Raw genomic sequence first — 19,886 nt, 5'->3', positions numbered from 1 at the left:
GGTAATGGTGGTGGTTGTGGTGGTGGTGGTGGTTGTGGTGGTGGTGGTGGTTGTGGTGGTGGAGGTGGTTGTGGTGGTGGTGGTGGTTGTGGTTGTGGTGGTGGTAATGGTGGTGGTTGTGGTGGTGGTGGTGGTGGTGGTTGTGGTGGTGGTGGTTGTGGTGGTGGTTGTGGTGGTGGTGGTGGTGGTGGTGGTAATGGTGGTGGTGGTGGTAATGGTGGTGGTGGGTTTCCCCAGCACCCACATCGGGTAGCTCAAAACTGCCTGTAACTCCAGCTCCAGGGGCTCCTACTCCCTCTTCTGGCAGCTGTGTGCACTGCATATACATGGTGCACATATAGACAAACAGGTATACACACATATGCAGAAATTAAAATTAAGAGTAGGAAATAATCAGAGATCTGAAATAGAAGGGCTTGACAGAGATTTTAGTATTTGAGTTATAACACAGGTATTTTTAAAAACTCATAATTAATATCCTAAACATTAAATAAGGTAGGAAAGCCCAGAGCAAACTAGAGGCTGTGAACAAGGAAGCAGGGCTGGGAGATGGCTCATTTGAAAGGTGCCTGCCACACAAGCATAAGGACCCAAGCTCAGACCCCAAGGTCCAAGGAAAGTTTGGTGTGAACATGTCTGGCTGAAACCCTTGTGCTGGGGCCTCCCTCGGGCTTATTGGCTGGTCTGCTTAGCTAAATTGGTTTGCTGAGAGACTGTCTCAAAAAATAAACTGAAGAGCAACAAAGAAAGACACCTGCACATGCATGCGCACAGATGTTAACTTGCACATAACTTGCATGAGTGCACACACATACAATGTACATACAAAGAAAGAGCCCAATAGACAAAGGACTAATACACTCAGTAACAAGTCAAGGGCTTGATTTCCTCAGCCCTCTCCCTCCTCCTCCCCCTCCCCCTCCTTCCCTCCCTCCCTCCCTCTCCCTCTCCCTCCCTCCCTCCCTCCCTCCCTCCCCCTCTCCCCCTCTCCCCCTCTCCCTCTCCCTCTCCCTCTCCTCCTTCTTCTTCTTCTTCTTCTTTTTCTTTTAACTGTGAGCATTTGGAAGAACAAAATTTGAGTGTTACATCCACACTACAGAGCCACTGAGAGGCCAGAGCAAGGTACCCCGTCACCAGCTGACAAAGAGTTTTGAAAGGCTGTGTTTGAGTTTGAAATGTGCAATGACTCTCATGTGTAGCTAGCTGTACATCATGTTTCTTATGTAGGGCTTCTGCAACCCCTGAACCACTCTGCGTGTTGACATGAACATTCTGCAGTCAACTCCAGAGGGACCCATTCAAGGTGTCTCTCCCATGCTGGTTCTTGATGTTTATACACTACCTGCCATCCTTTATCACCTTCCGAGGAAACAGAACCACAAAGCAAAGCCAACGTTTTTTTTCCCCCAGACTATTTGTAGATGAATGCTGCCAGTATCCAGATCCTGGTTGGCAGCTCCAGGTTTGTAGAAACATCCGGTAACAATGAAAATTGTTGCTTAGAATAAATAATGGAACATTAGATACTTGTCTCAAAGAATTTAAATAAATTTAAAAAGTAAGACTGGCTTTATAGCCTCAATTTTGGATAATTCTACAGGATGACGATGATGGTGGTGGTGATGATGGTGGTGGTGATGATGATGGTGATGATGATATATACTCACACCATATATTCACAACTGTCTAGCATTGCAATTTTGATGTGTAAAATATGATGTCGCTCTGCCTTTACAGAGATACAGCCCAGTAGTAAAATAAGGGGAATGACTATCAATACACAGTGCTTTGATCTACTGAAATCAGTAAACTCACTCGCACCCTACCCACACTAAAGAAGTTTGCTGTCTTGATATGTAAATCCATCTATAGTATATCTTTATATGTGTGTACATTCCTCCACTCCCTCCCCCACTTCCTTCCCCCCCCCAATCTTCGAAGCTTTTGAGTGTGAACACATACAGAGCATACATGCATTTCCATCTTCCCCAATTTAAGGAAAAGGGGAGACACCAGTCACATTCCAGTTCACAACGGAAAACTTATTTCATGCCAATTTCCTTTGTAGCTGATCCTGGTATAGTCTGGGCCTTCTCACTGCAATGAGCAGTGGACAGAGGCAGCCTTCCATGGCTGGTCATAATTTGAAGTCTAAAGTCTGTGTTTCTTTATGTCCAATTTTCATCTGAAAACCAAAACAAACCCTCACAGATTAGACATTTAGTACACGGCTGCAGCGAGGTGATCACTGCGGTGAGAGTGTCAGACAGCCTGCAGGAGAGACACGTGGTGGATGACACTCGCCTGCAATGTCACGATCAAGACACCCTTTCCAGGCAATGGCCACAGAATCATGAGGTCAGTGCAGACGGGAAATTTGCCTCCATTACTCCCTCTCAGCTAATCATGTCAAAAGGAACTCAGCAATGGAGGGTTGTAGAGAAAGCAGGTCTCTCTGACACACATACCAGGTGTCCATCCAGGCAAAAGGAACAGACATCAAAAGTCCATCTATTCTGCCTGCAGGAGAGGAAAGCCAACAGTGTGGCATAAGGATGGGCCATACTGATGGATAGACAATGCAGCTGAATGACAGACAGACAGACAGGTGATAGACAGACAGATAGTTAGACTGATAGACAGATAGAGATGATGGATGGATGGATGGATGGATGGATGGATGGATGGATGGATGGATGGACATGTGGGTAGGTAGGTAGATGGGTGAATGGATGGATGGATAGAAGATAGATAGATAGATAGATAGATAGATAGATAGATAGATAGACCCATCAGAGCTTTCCATTTGTGCAGAGTGACTGGGTCATTCAGTCTTCAAAGATGGTCCTGAGCCCAGGTAGACCTGAAGTGACTTGCTCAGAATGTGAGCTAAGACTCAGAGCAGTATGACCTCAAAGCCATCCCTTCCACTAGGTAAGAAAGCTCACAGTGAGATTCTCAGGGTGAGAAGTCCGGATGGAGAGACTAATATGCTGGAAGAGACATGTGTCCACTGTGAGACAGGAATGGGAATCTGCGCAGATAAGGGAACACTTCCAAGAGGCACAAGATCTCAAGTGCCACCTCGCCTCATTTACATAATTGAATTTGGATATTAACTTTAATCAAAATGAACACAAAGAGTAAAATAATAGGTTTTCTATGGAACTGATGATAGACTTTAAGTCGCAGGGATAATTTAATTGAATCTAAATTGCACTAGTTCGCAATTTTAATTGAATGGGCTCTGGAACTGCTCTGGAAAACCAAATACAAAAGTAATGTTAATGGGAAGAGACACTTTTAGTTTTTAGTCACTGATAATAATCTATATGCAACCACTGTCCACACTATGTTCTGTGGACCAGATCTCTTAAAACTAAATAGGATTTCAGGAGTCAAGAAATTTGGAGAAATGTAGACTTAGCAGCAAAGTTTTGGAATTTACCACACATATATAAATTTCCAGGAAGAAAATAAAATATAACAGGATGCCCACTCTTCCATGTCATGGGATGTGGAATTCATAAATCATATGCCATATACTTTCCAATGAAAATAAGCTTGGGAAATGTGCATCTGTGTGAATGTTGACAATGAAAACCATAAATAATTAATAATATATAAGTTGAAGATAATAAACCAAGCATGGTAGTTTTAGAACATGAAAACCTGTGTCAAAAAAGGTCACAAGTTCAAGACCAGCCTGGGCAACATAGCAACACCAACACTCTGTCTCCAAAGCAGAAACAAAAACAGAACTCGGGCACTAGTTCAGTAGGTAAAGTGCTCACTTTGAATGCGTGGGGCCTGAGTTTGCCAATCCCCACCATAGCACCCAGAACACACATTTAAAACAATAACTGGGGGTGGTGGCACCCACTTGAAACCCAGAACTGTGGAGGTGGAGACAGGTGGACCCTGAGAACTCACTGAGTAGTCAGTCCAGCCTACTTGGCAAGTTCTAAGCCGGTGAGAGACCCTGTCTCACAAAACAGGGTGGAGAGACCCTGTCTCACAAAACAGGGTGGACAGCGCCTGAGGAATGACAAGCCAAGGTTGTTTCTTCTAGCTTCCTTATGCACAGGCATACATATTTGCCTGCACACACACACACACACACACACACACCTGCACATGCATACACAAACACACAAAAAATTAACAAAAACAAATCACATTACTTCTCATGTTGTATGTTCTTCTTTCTTTAGGATGGAGGGAACAGAATTATCCGCAGGAGCCACTGACACGAGCTTGTCATTGTCCTTGGACTCCTAGACTAACTTCTCTCACCTCATCAGAACTACAAATACGACTCAGCTCAGGAAGCCCCACCTCTTAATTGCATAGAGTTGCATGTGTTCCCTTTTCTGCTCAGGTTAAAATGAGGAGTCCATTCCTTGTCCCTGATCTCAGTTTAACAGTTCACTACTGACCTTTGGGATGCTCGGAGGAAATCATGGGGAAAGGAATTTGAAGCTCAATGGGCATAAGGGCAGGTTTAAATCTTTTCATCTTGATGGATCTAAGGCATGGTCTATGCTTTTGATATTATTTAATGGACTTGCCCCAGAGAGTCTAATAAATGATTTGGGATAACTTTTAGAAGTCGACAGATGAGAAGTTCTAAAGAAATGCATGAAGAAGTCCATGAAGATAGACTTTTACTCACAGACTTTCATATTCTTTTAAAATATTTATTTTATGTATGTATGCATATATGTATGTATAGATGTATATATACGTGTATGCACAGATACATGTATGTATGTATGTATGTATGTATGTATGTATTATGTATGCATGTGCATGCACACAGGTACACACCTGCCACAGCACACATCCATATGGAATTCACCATGTGGATTCCAGGGAATTGAACTCGGGTTATCAGGCTTGGCAGCAAGCCCCTTTACCCACTGAACCATTTTGACACACAGACTCCTATATTCTTATCACAACCCCGAAAGAACTCTATCCCCCATTAAAAGTCTCAATCACGCGGGCAATGCACCCAGCATTCTTTAGGCTGAGACAGGAGGACAGCCAGGGGATTGCCCAAAATTAACCTGTAAGCCCCACATGCCCCAGAACCGACTAACTTCTTGAAATGCTGGGAATTGTAGTCTTTGGAAAATAACAAAGCCTCATGGGAAAAATACAGTGGGCTATAGATTTGTCCTTATAAGCCGCTGCAACACTTGGCTGCGGACCATTCCAGCTGGGAAATTTAAATTTAAGGAATGGTCTGGACCAAAAGCTATCTCTTGCTCAGTATTTAATATTTAATAAAGCTTGCTTCAAATTTAACCCAAAATGCGGCGGCGGCGGCGGCGATGGCGGCAGTTTTATTTTGTTTTGTTTACAAACTTCAGGATTAACAAATGGAGGCCCCTGGTGGATAACTCCACCCCAGATTCGCTCTTCACTTTGGGATCCTATGGGTCGAGACAGCCCTGAGCTGCTAAGGGTGCAGGTGCACCTTGGGATGGCTGGCCCAGCTGCTCCAAGGTCCTCAGGAAATGCTTTCCACGCTGAGGACCCGGGGGAGAACAGCCACACTCAAACAGCAAACATTTTTAGCTAGCTTCCTGTTAGTTCCTGGATTCAGGTTATGGCACACCCTATCTGATGAATGGGGACGATTTGACGGGGTTTAAACACCCTCGTTCAAGCACAGGGAGATATCCCACAGCCCACTGGTTACATCTGGCTATTTTTATTTCTGATGAATTGAATTTGGTGTCCTGTGGACCCATTTTGTGCTCAGAGAGGCCTGGTATCTTGCAGTCAGGAGAACTGCAAAGCCTAGAAACCATCCAGGGTATTCCATAAATTTAGGAGCCAATGCTGAGACTTTGGGGAGGCCCAACATGGGTTTGGGGAGCCAAGAAAGATTTGGAATGGCTTTGCCTTTAATGGGTTCCCAGCATCTGGGCTAAACAAGATGGAATTGTTGTTTTGTTTTGGTTTTGTATCTTGTCCTATGCTTAGTCTTCTTTTGTGTGCTTTGACTTGGGGCTGTATCATACCCTGTACCCTCCATGTGCCATCCTGCCTCCTGCCTGCATCTTAAACCTTATGGCATGACTCTGTTCTGGGATATAAAACACATGCGGCTGGAGACCATTCTCAGGTAGAAATTTGGGGGAATGGTACTGACCTAGGTCAACGCCATGGTCAGTATTTAATATTTAATACAGCTTGCTTTAAATTTTGCCCAAAGTGGTGGGCAAAATCTGGTGACTCTTGGGATTAACACAAGTTCCAAGCTAGTCAAAGCAACACACAAGATTCTTTCTTGCTAAAAGGGAAAGCTTGGGGGAATACTGGAGTAGGAGTGTTTATAGAATTGAATGCCAGTTGCTGGAAATGAAGCCAGAAGCCTGGGACGGTGAATCTGCGTATGTTAAAGATGACAGATGATCCGCACTGAATATATATATATATATATATATATATATATATATATATATATATATGCACACTGTGTGCTGGGTATAGTGAACCAGCCACTTTCTTAAACATAAAAAATATTTTACCAGCATCACAAGTCTGCATTATAAACGTTATTGACCATATTTTAGACAGCACTGGAGATGGCAAGGCTGAGAGTTTGCCCATAACTTATTTTACTCTAAATTCTGAGTTCTTCTGACACAAGACACTGTCTCCGGGGAAGGGCGGGCTTTACCCGTGGCTACACATTATCATCTTATAATGAAAGAAGGACTTTACTGAGCAGCTTTGTCCTTCTCTACCACCTTCTGGGCCATGGCTTGAGAACTAAAAATTCATATTCTCTCTCCCTCTCCTCGCTTCTCCCCCTCCTCACTTCTCTCCCCTTATCCCTTATCCCTCTCCCTCTCCCTCTATCTCTCTCCCTTTCTCTAGTTGGTTTTGTTTTTTTTTTTTTTTTTTTAGGCAGGATTTCTTCCCGGCCTGAAACTCACCACATGGGCTGGCTAGCCAGTGAGTCCCTGGCATCCTCTATCTTTATTTCCCCATCAGACTGGAATTACAGTCATATGATCCATGGGTGCAGGGATTTGAACTCAGGTCTTCATTCTTGTGCTGCAAGCTATTTTCTAACTGAGCCATTTCAGTTACCTCCAGCCCCCACCCTATTTCTTAAATGGAGGAAAATGTCAAATGGCCCATCGATGTCTGCATTTCTACACCTAGGGTAAAAACAGCCCCTACCCAGTTATTCAGCAGACCCATCCACCCTGCTATATTGTGGGTTCTGTGATGACGTTAAACACCTCCCTCCCTCCAGGACTCACACAATAGAATCGGACAACACAAGCAAGGCTCTTTTGACCTGCAAAGACCAGCCAAGCCTGATTCACAGTCATTTAAGACTAAATGGGATTTGATTAGCTCATTTTTATTTTAGACCGACTGACTTATTTGACACAAGCTCAAGCACAGATCTAAGGTACGGATCTCAGTCATTTCTGCACATGCAACCACCACTGATGTTGAAAAGCTGATCATTTCCAGCAGTCTAGAAGGTTCTCCCATGCCCCTCCTTACTTCTATCACCATAGGTTAATGTTTAAAGATTTTATTAATTTTCAGTTTGTGTGTATATGAATGTTTTGTCTGCATGTACGTCTCTGTACATACATGTGTTATGGAATGCCAATGGAAGCCAGAAGAGGGTACCAGATTCCCCAGAACTGAAGAAGTTACAAATGATGGTGAGCAGCTATGTGGGTGCTGGAAATGAAACATAGGTCCTCTGCAGGAGAAGCCGGTGCTCTTAACCACCAAGCCACCTCTCTGGCCCCCATAGATTACTGTTGCGCATTTGAACTCTGGGTAATAGAGCCACACATTAAATGATTTTTATGAATCTGGCTCAGTATTCTCAAACCTGGATTTCTGAATCTTTTATGCCGTCCTGGAGTTTCCTGTTTCTCGTTGTTGTGTGGTGGGCGAATACTCCACCACTTATTCATTCATTTTAATTTCTATGTTTCTGTGTGTGTGTACCCACACATCCACCTGGAGGCCAGAGTTCAACCTCAGATGTCTTCCTCAATTGCTTTTTATATATATATATTTTTAAATAAAGTCTCTCATTTAAAAAAAATAATAAAATAACTTTTGTGGGCTGGAGAGATGGTTCAGTGGTTAGAGCGCCAGCTGCTCTTCCTGTAGCCCCAGGTTCTGTTCACGGCACCCATGTGGTAGCTCACAACCATCTGCAACTACGGTTCCAGGGGATCTGATGCCCTCTTCTGGCTCCCATGGATGCCAGGGATGTACTTGGTATGCAGACATACATGCAGGGCAAGCACCCATACGCATAGAAAACAAACAATAAATCTTTTAAAAATACTTTTTACATGCGTTTATTTTGTGGTGGTAGAAACGCCAGCTTCCAAGAACTTACTGACGGAGCTGTCACCTGAGCCCCGTTCTACTACTGATAATCTTTGAGTTATTTGAGTTCCTTCCTGTTTTTAGCTACTATGACTGATGAGGTTATAAATGGCTGCATGTTTATCATTTAGTGGGTATGAGGACTGGAATTGTTAAGCTTTGTGTTTAGCTATTGGACTCTTTCCAGACATCCAAGAAGGTTACAACAAAGTCCTTTTACCAGATGCACTCTGGTCAGCCGAGTCTGGGCACTCCCACTGCTCTGTGGCCCCAGGGAACTTGGCCTTTGTCACTTTAGCCACCCTGGAGGACATAAGGTGACACCACTTTATGTTGAAATTCACATTTGCCTGCTAAACAAACATGTTCAGCATTGGTTGGTCACCTCGCTGGCTGCCAGGATTTCCTTTTATGTGAGGAGCCTGCCTGAGTCTTTGAAGGGCTGAGATACAGCTTGTGACAAGCCAACTTGATTTACAACTTCACACTGCATAAGATTTAAGCCAGCCTCCCTCATTCTCCCTCTGGTCCCTCCTCATCCTGAATTCCTTCCCATCCCATCCTACCCCTCCCCCAGACCCAGGCACCCCCTGCCCACTGTGCAGAGCATTGATGAGTTAGAGATGGAAAACTCCATTTCAGGCTCAACGGAAAACCGAATTCCATTTCCAAACTGAAATAGATTATGACACTTCTGGAGGGTTCCTCTCTGCCTGCTTGCTCTTTGGTTAATGCCCGCTTCACGTCTCCATCACAGCTCTGTGATTTACCATCCCGGGGAAAAGAGCCAAGAGGGTTCCTTGCCTCCCAAATGCTAGAAATACAGCATTACATATATTTGAAAAACCTAAATCACTTTGAGACCAAAAAAAAAAAAAAAAAAAAACCAACCCTCAAGTATTGATTTAAGCGCATCTTTTTGCAACATACCTCCCTGCACATGCTGGGGAACATGAAGTGCCCCATAAATATTCTGAGAACCACTCATTTTCTAGTCTTCTGTCACCCCATGCTGCAGAGCTGTTCATCCCCGCGGGCTCCTGAGATTGCATGTTGCCGGCAGTCCGGGGAAGCAAGCCTGTGCCAAGTGCGCTGCTGAGAACTTCTCCCAGCCTTGTCTCCGACCACCACCACCTCCAGGCAACTTCTAAAGACAAAAATGCTAATAGGCTGTGTTTATACCTGTGTCCCCAAATGGAAAGTCCCAGGATGCTCAGTTATGTGTGTCTGTGTGTTCACGTATGTGTGCACACATGTGGAAGCCAGATGCCAACCTCACCTCTTTTCCTCAGCTGCTCTCTGTGTTGTTTGGGGAGGACAGGATCTCTCACTGAGTGTAGAACTTAGTGATTCAGCTAGGCCGGCTGATGGGAAAGCCCCAGAGCTCCCTCTGCCTCCCCATTTCTCAGTGCTGGAGTTACAAGCACACCCCTCCATGTCCAGCTTTCTATGTGGGTTCTGAGAATCAAGTCCTCTTGTGGACACAGCAAGCACTTACTGACTGAGCCATCTCCCCAGCCCTGAGCTCGAATGTTAATTCATCAATTCTCTAACAGCTTTCTGAGACCTGGAAGAGTTCCTTACTGCAGGTTCTGGGGACAATCCTGTGTCTCATGTCATGTCATAGAGCAGTGTAAGTCTCTGGCGAGCCTTAGCTTACCAGGGACCCCCTTGAGCGAACTATGCAGAGCCAAGATTCGATGCAAAAAGCATGAGGAAATTATTGTTCCAACAAGTTGGGGTCATCCTACACTGAAGGTGAAGTGGCGACCACACACAGCTTGGTCAGTGAGCTTTTTATACAGTTTTCAGGGCAGCAGCCATTAGGCACAATGTGATTGGCAGAACACTGTGACTATTTTTTTAACTGATTGGTCTTTAGGGAATGAGGTGGCAAAGGTTTCCCTTGTCTGTAGGCGGCCAACGGACAGTCCTGAGGAATGTGTCCCCACCTACAGGTTGGTTCCCGCCCTGTGGTCTGAGGCTAATGTTAATTAGCCTATCCCTTCTGGAGGAGCAAGTGCTCCAGGACCTTTCCAAAGTTCCTGAGTTGTTGTCCTCTTCAGCAGGTGGAGGTGATGCCATGAAATTGGTCTATCACCGGACTGCAGAGCTCTTGAGTTCTGGGAACTGAAAGGACCCAGATTTCTGAGAACTGAAAGGACCCAGAGCTGCGCCTGTCTCAAACCAGCAGGAATGAGTCCCAAGTGGCAATGGGTTCAGTAGGTAGTGCCAGAAGTAAGAAAGAGAGGAAAGTAGAAATAAAGAAAGCAAAAGCAATAGTGGGGACCAGGGGGATCCCATGGAAGCCGGTGACTTATTCCAAGCAAGTTTATTCAGAAGTACAGCACCATATAGACTATTTACAGGGGAAAGCAGCCAGGGTCAGCAGAAAGCTAAGTCAGACAATCTTGGCAAAGAAAACATAGACTACCTTCCAACGCCATGGCCCAGACGTTAGGAGTCAGGGGCGGGGGGAGGAAGAGCCAGATCCCCAGAAACCACAACCTTGACTCCTCTGAGGCACTGGCTCAGGCCTAGACCTGCCTTGCCAATCCCTCTCTTGGAAAAGGACACAGAACTAAAGTTCCCTAAAGGGCCTTGGGGAAAGTCTTGGGTTGGTCTGGGTCTCACATACACCCCTTATTGTCAAGTGAAGACAGTCAGCTGCAGCTCTCAGGAGAACCAGTCAAGGTCACAGAGAACCTGTTCTGTGTCATATAGAGAAGAGCTCGATGACCAGAGAAGGAGGCGAAGGTACTGCCATAGTCAGATAGACGCCCTGTGGCTAGGTAAGATGGCTTCTGGGTGTTCTGACCTTCAGTCAGTAATCAGAGCGATGAAGCAATGGAGCCCAGGAAAAGGGACCCAAGGTGCAAGCTGAATATTTAGATTGAGAATCCAGGGCGTGGAAGTCCAAGTCCCAAGGATGATTTAGGGGAACTTTTTTGCATTCAATAGAAAAACCAGGAAAAAAGTAATGTCAGAAACCAGCTCTGGTCGCATGGAGTCTGCACACTCCAGATCTCCTCTGTATACAGGGAAGTAGATATTGCTATGACTCATGGTATGGTAAATGTACTCAGGAGTTTCTTTTTTAAAGGTTCTTTAAAAATATCCCAGTAGCAAAAGTGGGGAGGGGGAAGACATTTTTCTTTTCTTCTCTTACCTTCTTCAAAGTCCCATTCGCATCAAGGCAGACTCTGAAGCACACATTTCAGACCTGGTCAGCAATGGCTACCCTCCTCCTTCCATGTCTGGCAGAAGGGAGAGAGAGAGAGAAAGAGAGAGAGAGGGAGAGAGAGAGAGAGAGAGAGAGAGAGAGAGAGAGAGAGAGAGAGAGAGAGAGAGAGAGGGAGGGAGGGAGGGATGAAGAGGGAGAGGGAGAGAGAAAGAGAAAGGAAGAGAAAGAAAGAAAGAAAGAAAGAAAGAAAGAAAGAAAGAAAGAAAGAAAGAAAGAAAGAAAGAAAGAAAGAAAGAGGAGGGGAAGGGAAGGGAAGGGAAGGGAAGGGAAGGGAAGGGAAGGGAAGGGAAGGGAAGGGAAGGGAAGGGAAGGGAAGGGAAGGGAAGGGAAGGGAAGGGAAGGGAAGGGAAGGGAAGGGAAGGGAGAAAGAGAGAGAGAGAGAAGGAGGAGGAGGAAGAGAGGGGGAGAGGGAATGGGGAAGGAAGGCAGGCACGATGGAAGCAAGAAAGAAAGGAATGAAGGAAGAAACTTTTGCATTTTATAAAAAGAAAAAGAAGACCAGAGATATGTTCGATGGAGGCACACTATGGTGTGGGGGTAAAGGGGTGCCTCAGAGGGCTCATACTGAGGCATCCCTTCCCCTCTGAGGTATAGTATAGAATTGAGTTTATTTAGGGCATGGGAGGGGAGTTGGGGGGAGTAGAGACAGAAAAGCAGAGAGAGAGAGACAGAGACAGAGAGAGACAGAGAGAGATAGAGAGAGAGACAGAGAAGCCAAGCCAGCCATAAACATGTGGAGAGAGAGGTGGTAGGGGAATGGGGAGAGAAGGGACAGAGAGGGAAAAGGGTAATAGAGGAAGAGCAAGAGAGCAAGGAGGAAATGCCAACAGAAAGGAAGAAAGGAAGAAGGAGGGGAGGGAGAGGGAGGGAGGGAGGGAGGGAGGGAGGGAGGGAGGGAGGGAGGGAGGGAGGGAGGGAGGGAGGGAGGCTGAAAACCCAGTTCAACAAAAGCTCTCTCAGTTGGTCAATGTCTTAGATTCCTTTCCTGTTACAATGAGAAAATACCCTAACAAAAGCAACTTAAGGGAGAAAGAGCTGGCTTCTTTTAGCTGTGTACTTCCACACTGCAGTCTGCCATAGAAAGGAAGCCACAGAGGCAGGAGCTGGAGCCATCTGTTAGATTATTTCTGTGTTCAGAAGAAAAGAGCAATGCAGGCAAGTCAGCTCTTTATCCACCTACACAGCTCTGGGGCTCCCCACCACCAGGAAGGGTTCCACCCACAATTAAAATGAGTCTTCCCGTACCAATTAACATACTCAAGACAACCCCTCATAGACAGTTCCCAGGGGCCAAGCTTATAGGCACTCTCTCACAGGTGTGCTCAAAGGCTCCCTCCCAGGCATTGAACTGAGAATTGATCCAATGGTTCCAGTCCCAGATAGGCCTTCCCTCCCTGAAGCTGTCTCCAGTCACCCTTTAAGTCCTAAAGTGTGCTGGTATGCATTGGGCTGGTACAGGGATGGGGAGAAGGGAGAAGGAGACCAAACTGTATAAAGACAGGCAGAGACTCTAAAATGGAAGGAGCTTGAGATAGTGATGTGATAAGGAGCTGATGAAATAGGCAGGCTCCCAGATCCTGCAGTGTCTGCAGACCCTGGAAGGAGCTGAGTTACTACTCTAAGCACAAGAAGCTGTTGCACTCACACTTAGCAAGAAAATAGCATAATCCTATCTCTGTGCAACGCCTCGATTCCAGGCTTTCGAGCAAGGCATTGAGGACCCTCCACTAAGTGAAGAGAGATGCTGGCTCTGGCTCATCCACCTATCCCAGGAGCTCAGAACACTTTCAGAATGCCTTAAGAACATTTTATAAATGAAATGCCTCCCCCAGATGTCTTGGTTACCAGGGCTTTCTTATCTTTTTTCAGTAATGCATTATCAACGAGTATACCGAGACTAAATTCGTCTTCGATTGCAGCCACTGGTAGCTTAATTACCTTGCAGTCTCCAATGCCTAAGAGTATGGCAAGAACAGCGCCCCCTGCAGGTACATAATGCAATGGCGTATGTCAGGATCTATGACCCTGAGGTATGTGAGTTTGTCTTTATATATGTGTCGTTATTTATTTATGAATGTGTGTCTTTAATCCATTCCAAAAGTGGTTTCAGGAGACTTATAAGAATAGAGAGAATGGGATGGAATATAATAACGGAAAGTGAACACAGTCTGAAAGGAGGAGGGAAAGAAAAGCGACTGGGGGGTGAGGTAACGGTGGGGTGTTACCTGTATCGCTGGGAATTAGGTGCTGACAATACACATTCTCACAGTTTTCTATGCTGAGCTTCTTGGGCATCAGCATTGTTGAGATTTGAGGAGGCTAATTAATTAGATTCGTCCTCTGAAGATTCAGAACCAATGAAGAGACAGCAAAAAAGATCATCCCAACACTGGTCCTCTTTGGGTTTCAGAAAAGTCAGCTAGGAACACTGGGCTTGGATCTGAGACCAGAATAATCTCCTACAGGAAGTGTGCGGATTTATTTCTGAGAGGAGCGGGGACAGCTGCTGCTGGGTCTCCTGCAAGGATCATGCCTGCCAGGCAGTCCAGTCAGCACCTGAAGAAGACAGGGGGAGCATAAGAGTGCCCTTCTCAAAGTCACGGAGCCCCAAAAGCCACATCAGCCTCCATGACCACTGTAAAAGGTCACCAATTAGCTAAGTTACACTCCACCCTGCCCTGGAATTTGCTTATGAAATGTAGCTAGGCCTGCAGAGAGAGCCCAGCTGGCAAACATCTACCAAACAGGGAGATCTGACTTCAATTACCAGAACCCAAATAAAAACTGCCAGGCAGGATTGGGGTATAATTGCAATCCCATTTCCAGCACTGAGGCAGATTCCTGGAGCTCCAGGGCCAGCCAGCCTAACCTACTTAGCAAGCTCCACCCAGTGAGAGGCTGTGCAAAAAAATAAATAAAATAAAATAAACAAACAAAAACACAGTAATAATAAAGGGAGTCATACCCCAGGTAGTCTCTGAGTCAGCAGATCTTTCTGTACTGTTCAAACGCACAGCTCCTTGCCGGAGCGGTTCAAACGAGCATCTGCCTGCACAGCCCAGTCATAGCCATATCCACATCACCCACAGGTGTTTCCATAAGACAGATTCTAACCCCCAGGCCTAGGGTAGGGAGTGAGATTCTGGACTTCAGCAAACTTGCAGATGCATAAGAAAAGTCGGAAGTCCTGGAGCCAGCCAGAGCGGGAGCTTGTGTCTCCGGAAGAGATTCCGCACAGTTCTGAGAACCTGTCAGACCCTCTTGCAGAAGAGGCTGGACTCCAAGCAGTGATGGGCAGGATCACACCTTGACCGAAGCTGCTGAGTTATGTAGACCTTGAGCCTTCTATTCAAACCTGAGCCTCATGCCAGAACCCTGAAGATGGACTCGGAGAGGGTCGCTGTGCCTCTTCCTAATGTGACTAGACTGGATGAGTTTCCTTTGTCGCTTTTCATTATCGCTGTATAAATGTCTACTGAGGTTGGGTATCTGAGCCTCGCTTGTTAGGGCCCAAGCTCTGATCCTAAAAGCTGTCGGAATAACTTCAGCCATCCTTCCTAGGTGCCAGCAAACATCCCCGCATAACTTTTGATATCTCCACCTTCACTCAAGACTGAAATGACAGAAGCGTTTGTCCCACTGCTCATGATACTTAATGAATTAATAAAGAAATAGGACATTACAATCGCACAAATGAACAAGGAAGAGTCGTCTGAAACATTTTTATAGCTGTTTCTCATTATCGGTGTGTCTCGTTGAAATTGGTTTGAGAGTTGTATCTCATTAGAATTGTCTAATCATATGAATTTTACTCTTGATGCATTTAAAAGTTCTATCCTGTGGAAGAGGTCCCAGGCATCCTCAGAGTTCTAAGACAAAATGAATGTCACATGGGAGGTTAAGGGTCCAGATAAGGAGATGATGGGGAAATGGTTAAGTCAGCAAACATGTAGCATACACTTGCACAGGCAAGTCTACTCAGGAATCTTTAAATGACTATATAGAACCATTTAAATATAGATTAACATACTTATATGAATAAACAGAAATATAATGTAGACAAATACATTAATAAGCGATATATAGTTTTTTATGCATATTAAGAGCTAGATTCAAGAACTCAGCTGTCTAAACGGCTCAACACCCGATGGGAGACAGACAGAGACACTACAACAACCCTGTTCTCGGGGAAGCCACAGCTTCCTGGGGACGAGATGACAAGCTCAGAAACCACAAGAAGCTAAGTCTCAGAACACTCGGGTACAGAGAGAACCGGGTGCAAGCAACCACAGGCCTGGGGGTGGTGGGAGCAAAGCTGCTCACAGACACCTCCCTGCTGACCTGCATCTGCATCCTACCTCACCTGGCTGTGGTTCCTCATCTCTGGTCACCGGGAAATCCCATGCTCAGGCTCCATGTTTCTGTTTTGTTAAAAGTAATTCCCATAGAGTCTCCACCCACCTGAGTGCTAGCGTTCCACACAACTTCCCTCACGTTAATGCCTGATGACAGCACTTGCCAGAATAAAAGCCAATCCGCACTCAAGGAAAACTCAGGGGATTACATTTTAGCACCAGGGTACAGTCCAGTCTTCCGGGAAAGGGAGACTGCCAGACAGCAGAGCAGGCACACAGTGGAAGGGGTAGTGTGTGTGTGTGTGTGTGCGCGCGCGTGTGTATTGGTTGGTTGTGTGTGTAGATGTGTAGGTGTCTATGCAGAGACAAGAGGACAACGTTGGTGTCATTTCTCAGGCACCATCCATTTTGGGATTTTCTTTTGAGGCAGAGTCTCTCACAGGCTTGGAACTTGCCAAGTAAGCTAGGCTGTCTGGCCAATGCCCTGGGGAATCCACAGGCTGTCTCTGCCTCCCCATTGCTGAGATCATCCCCATACAGCAGCACACAAGGTCTCTGGTCTGGTCTGGTCTGGTCTGGTCTGGTCTGGTCTGGTCTGGTCTGGTCTGGTCTGATCTGGTCTGGTCTCATCTGGTCTCGCCTGGTCTCGTCTGTTCTGTGTTCTGTTCTGTGTTCTGTGTTCTGTTCTGTGCTCTGTGTTCTGTGTTCTGTGTTCTGTGTTCTGTTTTGTGTTCTGTTCTGTGTTCTGTTCTGTGTTCTGTTCTGTTCTCTGTTCTCTGTTCTCTGTTCTCTGTTCTGTTCTGTGTTCTGTTCTGTTCTGTTCTGTTCTGTTCTCTGTTCTGTTCTGTTCTGTTCTGTTCTGTTCTGTTCTGTTCTCTGTTCTGTTCTGTTCTGTTCTGGAGTTAGTTCTGGAGGAGACTCAAGCTCAGGTCCCACTTTGCTGAGGTACCTTCCCAGCCCTTCCTTGGATGTTCTTGCCAGGTCGGATTGTGTACTATGGGCAAATATACCCCTCAGTTACTGGGCTCTGTTATGAGCCAGGTACTACCCAGTATGCTTTGCACTTCCCCTTGGCATCAGTCAGCTAGGGCTGGCATGCAAACCGAAGACGGAGTGACTGACCACAAACTTACTTCCTCACAGTTCTGGAAGCTCAAAGTCCAAGATGAAGGTGGCACAGGAGAGGTTGTGTCTCTCCAGAGGTCCCTTCTAGCTTTTGGGTTGCTGTCTCGGTCACTTGGTCTTCACGTGGCCTTCATACTGTACACACCCATGCACTATCCTTTCTCCTAAGAACACCAAGGGACACTAGTTAGGACCCACCTCTAGGTACCTCATTTTAACTGAGTTGCCTACTTATAGGTCTTACCTACCCCTAGATATGGGGCCTAAGGAGTTTGGTATGAATGTACAACTGTGACAAGGGAAATGAATCAGCCCATGACAGTGTTCTAGTTACGCTTTCTAGTGCTGTGATGAAACACGGTGGCCAAAAAGCACACTGGGGAGGAAAGGGTTTATTCAGCTTACGCTTCCGTATTAAAGTTCATCACCAAAGAGGTTCAGGACAGGAACTCAAACAGTGCAGGAACCTGGAGGCAGGAGCTGGTGCAGAGGCCATGGAGGGTGCTACTTATTGGCTTGCTCACTATGGCTTACTCAGCTTGCTTTCTTATAGAACCCAGGATCACCAGCCCAGGGATGGCTCCACCCACAATGGGTTGGGCCCTCCCCCTTCAATCACTAAATAAGAAAATGCCCTACATGCTTGCCTACTGTCTTATCTTTCGGAGCGATTTTCTCTATTGAGGTTCCCTCCTCTCGATGGCTCTAGCTTATATCAGGTTGACAGAAAGCCAGCCAGGACAGCAGCATCCGAACCAAGGGGAGAGGCTGCAGATGAAGACCCGTGACTCTGAGAAGTGACACAGTGGACTGTTGGGTAACGGTCTTTTCCCAAGGAAAGGCAACACACACATCTACGCAGCCTAGAAGGGGAGCCCGGGGTGTACTAAAGCAATGGTCAATCTCTCCAGAGTCCAACCTGGTGAACCAAAGGGGTTTCTGTGGAATCCATAAGATAGAGGGGTCACTTAGGAGGAACGGGGGTGACCCAAAAGCATCTCGGTCACAGAAAAAGGTAACTCCAGCAATGGTAAGGACTCACCAAAGCTCCAATACTGATTTCTCTGCACAGCTTGCAGACTGGCACTTCTCAGGAGAGAATCACTTCTCTGGGCTCAGCTGGCCAGAGTTCACCCTCATTCCACTTGTTAACTCTTTTTGTAAAGCTGGGAGGGCCAGTCAGAATTCCCCAAGTTTCTGCTTTCCCAGACTTGTGATCTGTTCTCGCTCTCTTGAGTCTCTGGAGCTTCCCCCACCTCTGGGGAGGAATACTTGCTTCTGAAGAAAACTAACTGCCTTACAGCAGGAGCCTCAGCCCACACAGCTCTGGGAACTGAGGTTGGCAGCCAGGGTACTTTGAGCCCTCAGCTCTGCCCAGCTCACCAGCTTGCTCTGGGTATGGTCGCCAGACTAGTCTAGGCAAGCCAGGCATCTCCAGCTTTTCCCCACAGTCCACGGGAATCCGTCCCAGAGCAGGGCACAGGATTCTGCCCTTCTGGCTCCACGGTGTGTATAACTGTCTCATTGTAACAGCTCACAGACTCCTCCTGCCTGTCTCAAATCTCACCCCAGGCCTTTAACAGCTGTCTTCAGAGGGTGTGAGAGCCCTGTAAGCACTCCCCAACCAGTGATGGAGCTCTGCAATGAGGAGGATGTGATATGGACCCATGAGCCCCTGTAAGCTGAAGTTCAACCTCTGCTTCCCACCCCACCATGTCCTGCCTCTCTCCTGGAAGCCTCCATGTCTGGTCTTATCTCTGAAGCCCCTTCATCCATTAGCTCCTGAGGGCTTCCCCAGAGCCTATGGGCATAAGGAGTTCTATTGCGAGATGCAACTAGTAAATGCCACACAGGATTCTTATTTAAAAAAAAAAAAAATCGAGCATGCCACCAAGCAGACGGTGCTTTCTTTTTTTTTTTTTTTTTTTTGGTTTTTCGAGACAGGGTTTCTCTGTGTAGCCCTGGCTGTCCTGGCACTCACTTTGTAGACCAGGCTGGCCTCGAACTCAGAAATCCGCCTGCCTCTGCCTCCCGAGTGCTGGGATTAAAGGCGTGCGCCACCACGCCCGGCTCAGACGGTGCTTTCTACAAGAGTGTTTCTGAGGCCCTGCCCCATTTCCCACTCCCAGCCTGAACTCCTTCCCGCAACACATCAGTGTCTAGAGACAGAATCACACCGTCCTGAATACTAAGGTGTTTATTCATCACTTCCTTCGCCCTCACTCCCAAGGGACACCAAGTTCCCACATCTTGTGCTGCGTCACCTGCAGCGATGAATGGAGTCTTCCGGTGGCAGGCTTCTCCCTGGTGAACTGTAAGTCACTTATTTTCCTTCTAAGGTAAGGACCAGATCCTCTGAGGTGACAACAGCACAGAATCATCTCCCTACACTGGCATTTTGGAGGAGCTAAGTGACATTAAGAGTTACAGTTTGTCCCCATCCTTCCTGTTCCTTTCTCCATTGCCTTATAAGTCCCCATCAGAACAAGACAGTGAGTACTTTCTTAAAGAAGTCCTAGGAACAAATGTGCACTCTGAGGATCCTGGGGGTACATTATCCCGCAAGACCGAGCGAGGGAGGGAGTCCTCGTGTGAAAGTCCACAGAAGGTGAACAGATTTACATGGAAATATGGAAACATTCAGAAGTAAGACCATGTTTTCCAGTACACTGAACAGTAATGTTCACCAGTTTTCTCTTGGGGCACCCACGATTTCTTTCACCCTTAAGCTACACTCCTACTTACTTGCCTGATTTCAACACTTA

The sequence above is a fragment of the Mus caroli genome, unplaced genomic scaffold (genome assembly GCF_978045245.1).
Source record: "Mus caroli unplaced genomic scaffold, Mus_caroli_1 scaffold_11, whole genome shotgun sequence".
Taxonomy (NCBI): domain Eukaryota; kingdom Metazoa; phylum Chordata; class Mammalia; order Rodentia; family Muridae; genus Mus; species Mus caroli.
The sequence above is the reverse complement of the archived record's forward strand: the minus strand, read 5'-3'. Positions refer to the sequence as shown.